Source organism: Monodelphis domestica, chromosome 2 (genome assembly GCF_027887165.1).
Source record: "Monodelphis domestica isolate mMonDom1 chromosome 2, mMonDom1.pri, whole genome shotgun sequence".
Lineage (NCBI taxonomy): Eukaryota > Metazoa > Chordata > Mammalia > Didelphimorphia > Didelphidae > Monodelphis > Monodelphis domestica.
In genome coordinates this window covers 197990700-197998072 of record NC_077228.1, presented here as the reverse complement: position 1 = coordinate 197998072, position 7373 = coordinate 197990700, and positions in this window count along the sequence as shown.

Here is a 7373-nt window from a genome sequence, read left to right as displayed (position 1 = left end):
ATAAGCAATCTTATGATAATTCAAATATGTTCATAAATATAATATTCAATGTGAAAGAACTGGGGCCACATATCTTAGGTTAATGTGAAAGGCTACGACATGAATATAATTAGTCCCATAATAGTCCTATAATCATATTACAATGTTCATAAATATAATTATTCAATATGGAGAACTGGGGCCACTTACCTTGGGTTTAAGCGAAAGGTTTGAACCTGTTCAGTTCATAAATGGTAAATGATGTTGAACTCTCCCACTTCTCGTGAATAATTAATATTAAGAATTCCACTGGGGCAACTGGGTAGCTCAGTGGATTGAGAGCCAGGCCTAGAGACTGGAAGTCCTTGGTTCAAATTAGACTTCAGAGGCTTCCTAACTGTGTGACTCTAGGCAAGTCACTAGCCCTGACCACTCTTCTGCCTTGGAACCAATACATAGTATTGATTCTGAGACAGAAGGTAAAGGTTTAAAAAAAATCGACCATTTCTGTCATGAATAATTAATATAGAGATGGACTTTCTTACCTTGGTCATAGTTGGGACTGGATTCACCTACTTATTTCATGAATAATTAATGAAAGGACTTACCTCTTGTTAACATGAGAGGGTTGGGCCCGGTTACTTCTGCTCATGAATAGCAACTAAGACTATTGGATTCATTCCCCTTCTGCTTATGAATAATTAATAAGTAGAACTGAACCTACTTATAACTGATTAATGTGAGGAGAGAATTGGTTTGGTCCACTTCGGCTCATAAATGGTTAATGTAGGAGAGTTGGGCCAACTCATCTCTGGTTAATATTGAGAGTTAGACCAGCCCACTTCTGCTCAAGAATAATTAATATGGGTGGGGTAGCAAAAGGGCCATTGGCTTCTACTAAATATAAGGTTGGACCCAGCCAGTTCTTCTCTGGAATGCTAATATGGACTGGAAGGTGGCACTTCTTCCCCACAACCCTGACCCCCATTCTCTATTACAGAACCCACAACTCTGTAGTGGTTGTGGGCAGAAGATGGAGAAGAGATCTGGGTGTGTTTACAAGGGTAGGGTGTGTGTGCCCGTGAGCGGGTCTGTGTGTGCACGCACATTCACTTCCAATTGTAGAGTGAGATCTCCTTCATCACCTCAACACCATGAACATATCTGGTTTTAGACTAATGGCATTTACTGCAAAGTTTTCCATAGGTTTTAGAGATGGAAGATGTCTAGTCCATCTTCACTTTATATATGAGGGAAAATATGGTCTAGAAAGAAAATAATCTGTCAAAAGTCACATAGAGGTGATATCTAGATTCAGATCTGAATGAATCTTGAATTAATACATAAAAGCTCCTAACACAAAAATGACACCCCCTCCTCCTCAAATTACTCTCTAAAAGCATTTAGGGACCCAAATCTAAAAGGCAGATAGGGTTCCAATGAACATCTGAGAGAAAATCAAAGATGAATTCTTTTTAGCCTTGCTCACCTCATCCAGCTCTCTTTTCCTCAGTCACTCTGGAAAATACGTTTTGTCACCATCCTCTTAGCTCCCTATTCAGGGTCCAATACTTGGCTGTCCATTGGCTTCCACTTTAAGTCCAAATTTATCAGCTGTGTCATGGAAATAGTGAATATGAATTTGAAGCGACTTTGAGGTAGTAGAGGAGAGAAGGATTTGAGTGTACTGGGGTCTTGAAGGGTCGATTGTGACTGAATAACCACAAAACAGCAGATGTTTTAAAGTAATCTCTGAATGATCATTTTTTGAGATCTCTTATTAAGGTGTGGGTGGTACTGGCAGATCTCTGATGAGAGTCCCTTCCAATATGACAATTCTGTGATTCCTCTGACTGTTCTTTTCTTTCTTTCTTTCTTTCTTTCTTTCTTTCTTTCTTTCTTTCTTTCTTTCTTTCTTTCTTTCTTTCTTTCTTTCTTTCTTTCTTTCTTTCTTTCTTTCTTTCTTTCTTTCTTTCTTTCTTTCTTTCTTTCTTTCTTTCTTTCTTTCTTTCTTTCTTTCTTTCTTTCACTTAAATTCCCTCCCTCCACCCCCAGTTACATGTAAGAACAATTTTTGAGGAATGTTTGACATTTTGCAATTTAAATTCTCTCCCTCCTTCCTTCCCCACCTTTCCTAAGGCACTAAATAGTCTGATATAGATTCTATCAGTGCTGTCATGCAATACATATTTCCTATTCCTCACTCTGTGAAAGAAGACACATTATATATACAATTAAAAACTCTTGAAGGGAATAAAGTGGAAAATGGCCTGCTTTGATCTGTACTCAGATTCCAACAGTACCTTCTTGGACTATGGATAGCATTTTCCATCATAAGTCTCTTGGGTTTATCTTGAAAACTTGTCCCCCCCCCCCCGCCCCCCATTATTTTAGTTATTTATTTTTTAGAATATTTTCCCATGGTTACATGATTCATTTCCTCTTCCTCCCCTCTTCCCTTCCTCCTTCCGGAACTGACAAGCAATTCCACTGGGTTAAACATGCCTTATCACTCAAAACCCATTTCCATATTATTTATATTTGTGATAGAGTAATCTTTTAAAACCACAACCCCAAATCATATAGCCATATAACCAAGTGATAAAACATATATTTTTTCTTCTGCATTTCTGCTCCCATAGTTTTTTCTCTAGATGTGGATAGCATTCTTTTTCATAAGTTCCATGGGATTGTTTTTGATCATTGCATTGCTATTAGTATCAGAGTCTATTACATTTGATCGTCCCACAATGTTTCAGTTACTTAGTACAATGTTCTCTTGGTTCTGTTCATTTCACTCCACATCAGTTCATGGAAGTCTTTTGGAATATTGCTTTGCTAATAATAGTTTAGCTCTTCACACTTCATCATTCAATATTTATGTTACTATATACAGTGTTTTCCTGGTTCTGTTCACTTCACTGTATCAGTTCATATAAGTCTTTTCAGGCTTTTCTGAACTTATTCTGTTCATCATTTCTTATGGCATAATAGTATTCCATTACAACCATATACCACAACTTGTTCAACCATTCCCTAAATGATGGACATCCTCTCAGTTTCCAGTTTTTTGCCACTACATAAAGAGCTGTTAAAATATTTTTGTACAATTAGGTCCTTTCCCCTTATTTCTGATCTCTTTGGAATATAGCCTAAGTAATGGTATTGCTGGGTCAAAGAGCATGTATATAGTTTTACTGTCCTTTGAGTGTGGTTCTACATTGCTTTCTAGAATGGTTGTATCAGTTCATAGTTCCACAAATAGTGTATTAGTGCCTCAACTTTCCCATATCCCCTTCAATATTTATTATCTTTGGTCATTTTAACCAATCTGATAAGTATGAGGTGTTATCTCAGAATTGTTTTAATTTGCATTTCTCTGATCAATAATGATTTGGAGCATTTTTTCATGACTATAGATAGGTTTATTTCTTCTTCTGAGAACTGCATTTTCATAGCCTTTGACCATTTATCAATTGGGAAATGCTTTTCATTTTTATAAATTTGACTCAGTTCTTTATATATTTGAGAAATTATACCTTTGTCAGAAACACTTGCTATAAATTTCCCCCCCAGTTTGTCGTTTCCCTGCCTGTTATTTACAAAGCCCCACCGACCCATGTAATCTGCTCCCCAAAGAAAAAAGCCCTCCATTCCCATCATCCTGACCTCATTTCATTTCAACATTTATTAAACACCTACTCATTGAAGAGCTCCATGGTAGGGCACTGGCAGGGGTGTACAAAATTTAGAAGATCAAATCCTTGCCCACCTTCCTGGGGTTTTCTGTCTTTTTGAGGGGGAATGAGACAGTATATATATGTATATATACGTATACATATACATATATGTGTGTGTGTGTGTGTGTGTATAAAACTTTCAAAACTCAATTGGAGGGTCAGTTAGGTGACTCAGTAGATAGAGAAACATGCCTGGAGATGGGAGGTCCTGGGTTCAAATATGGCCTCAGATTAACCCCAAATGCCTTGTCTTACTATTATTCTGCCTTGAAACCAATATGAAGTATTAATTCTAAGACTGAAGGTAAGGGTTTTAAAAAACACACCACTTAGTTGGATCTGTGATCTCATCAAAATGGATGTTATATCCGATGCTACAGATTGTAACCTATCCATGCTTGCCTATCCTGTTTCGTTATTTTCTATGTCCTTCCTCAAGTTATCTCCATTTTACAGTTGAGGAAACTGAGCCAGAAAGAGATTAAATGATATGCCCGAGGCCATGTAGCTATAAATACCTGCACCTAAAAAATTCTGATGACATTAGTTTGCATCACTGATTGTAATATATTATAACCTATTCTAGCACCTTTCCAGTGCTCTCTGGGAGATCTTGCTTTTGACTTCTTTGAGACCATAATATTCTGAGACTCACAGTTGTATATAACACAGGAAGAAATGTAGTCCTTATTTGCCCCAAAGGCAATAAAACTATGCATACTCTTTCTCCCAGCAATACCAATTCTGGGTTTGTATCCCAAAGAGATAAAAAATAAAGAAAAAGAACTTATATGTAAAAAAAAAATTTTTTAGCAACTCTTTTTTATGGTAGCAAAGACTTGGAAATAGAGTATACTCATAAAATGGAGAATGAATGAACAAATCATGGTGTATGATTATGATGAAATACTCTTGTGCTCTAAGAAAGGTTGAACAGGATGCTTTCAGAAAAGCCTGAAAGATTTACATGAACTGATGCAAAATGAAGTGAGCAGAACCAAATCATCATACAAAAATATTTTTTAAAAGATTAGTCTTTATAAGCAGTTTTCACATGATGAAATCAATACTATCAAACACATGGAAAAGTGTTCTAAATCCCTCCTGATTAGAGAAATGCAAATTAAAACAACTCTGTGGTATCACCTTACACCTAGCAGCCTGGCCAATATGGCAGCAAAGGAAAATGATAAATGTAGGAGGGAATGGGGCAAAATTGGGACACTAATTCACTGCTAGTGTGGTTGTGAATTGATCCAACCATTATGGAGGGCAATTTGGGATTATGTGCAAAGGGCTTTAAAAGAATACCTGCCCTTTGAGCCAGCCATACCACTGCTGGGTTTATACCCCAAAGAGATAAGTAAAAAGACTTGTACAAAAATATTTATAGATGTGCTCTTTGTGGTAGCAAAAAATTGGAAAATGAGGGGGTGTCCATTGATTGGAGAATAGCACAAATTGTGGTATCTGATGGTAATGGAATATTATTGTGCAGAAAGGAATAATGAACTAGAGGAATTCCATGTGAATTGGAACAACCTCCAGGAATTGATGCAGAGTAAAAGGAGCAGAACCAGAAGAACATTGTACACAGAGATTGATACACTGTGGTATAATCAAGTGTAATGGACTTCTCTACAAGCAGCAATGCAATGACCCAGGACAATTCAGAGGAATTTATGAGAAAGAACATTATCCACATCCAGAGAACTGTGGAAACAGAAAGGTAGAAGAAAAACATATGATTGATTACATATTTTGATAGGGATATGATTAAGGTTTTGATGTTAAAAGATCACTCTACTGCAAATATAAATAACATGGAAATAGGTTTTGAACAATGATACATATATAACCCAGTGGAATTGCTTGTCAGCTCCAGGAGAGGGGAGGGAAGAAGTGTGTGTGTGTGGGAAGCATGAATCATGTAACCATAGAAAAATATCTTAAATTTTAAAAAAAGAAAAGAAAAAGATGAGTATTTCAAGGAAAAGCTTGGGGTCATTTAAAGAAATTTTCCCAAAGGCAATCCAACAATTTTTTTCTTTATTCAATTCTAGTCCCAATCTTACCTAAACAATTTTTTTATAGTCAGAAAATAAATATAATAGGATCTTTTTTCTTTTTGGCCAGTCATGTGTTGGTAAAGATGTATGAATCTAATACCATGGCATATAACTTGTGGAAGCTTGCTTATTCCCTTCTAATGTCCTCAAAAGGATGATTTTGATGTATGTGTAGATTATTGCCATAAAAATTTATGTATATGGTATTTATCTTTTCTCTTTTACATTTTTTTTGGGGGGATGTATAGTAATGGATCTAATTTTTCCATCAAATTGGTACCTTTTCTTTCTTTAGATATCTTGAGAATGAATTCTCAAAGCTCCTGCAATTGTGTCATCTCCAACATGGACCTCCTCTGTCAAACATCTGATCTAGTCTAGTTCCTTTTCCTATCTCTGTTTACTTCAGTGTCATTCTCCTCACCCCTCCCCACCCCCCTTTAAGCACATTAGGTAGGTGTTGGGATGTTAGAGTCTAAATGTGCTGACTCCATTGGATCAAGTTTGTTGTAAAAATTCTTGTGTTTCCAATAGGTAAGTTGCCAAAGGATATGAGTGCATCATTTTCAAAAGAATTGCAAAGTATCTATAGCCATATGCAAAATCTCTAATAATAACTATTCCGCATAAGCTAGAGGATCTCAATATTTATGTTGATCATCATATGTTGATCTCAAATATCCTAACCTTATAGTTCCTCAGTCTCCTTGGATCCCATGACCTATTCCTCAATCACTCAGGTATGGTTGGTCACATTTTGGACCTTAATATTAGGCACAAGTATTCCTTTTCTTTGAAACTCTGACATGAGTATATCTGACCATACATGCCTCTTTGGTTCTTTCTCTCCTTATGCTTTTCTTTATATCCCATCCTTCTTAAGGCAATTCTTTATACTCTTTCCAACCTCTAATCCTTCCATCCTTTCTTAGGCCATTACTAGAGTTCATTCTTCACTTTCTTCCTTTCCATTTTTGATTTTATGGGTAATCCAATTCAACTCCAAAGTGTCCTATGAAATAAACAGATCAGTACAATGAAGCCAAATGCTGGGTTGTTGTAATGAACAGTGTTAGATCTAAGAGGTACATGAAGAAATGTAACTCCCTGCTTTTTTCTTTTGAAAGATTATATATTATGGGTATGGAATGGTATAAAAGTTAAAATTAAATCTCAATAAAATATTACATTTTAAGAGATGTATTGATGATCATTAGAAATCAAGGAATAAAGAAGATACAAAATAAAGACCATGTGTCCATGCCTGGTTAGCCATTTTTTAGTCAACCCCACTCACCACCATCAATGCTGATTCTAGATCAGAGAGAGGAACCTCCAAAGTCCAAGCCCTTTATCCTCTGTCTACAGGAAGTACACAATGATAGGAAGTCAGTGGGCTCTTGGGATATATAGTTCTTTTTTCAGGCTAACAGATTTTCAATCATACATTCCCCCCTGAGACCGGCGGAAGACTAGTCTCTCTAGTGGGTCTTGTAAACATACCAAATTTGAAATTGCAAAAATTTGAGGATAAGAGGAAAAGAGAACAAAACCAATAATTGCTAGGAGCATTGACAAAAAGCCA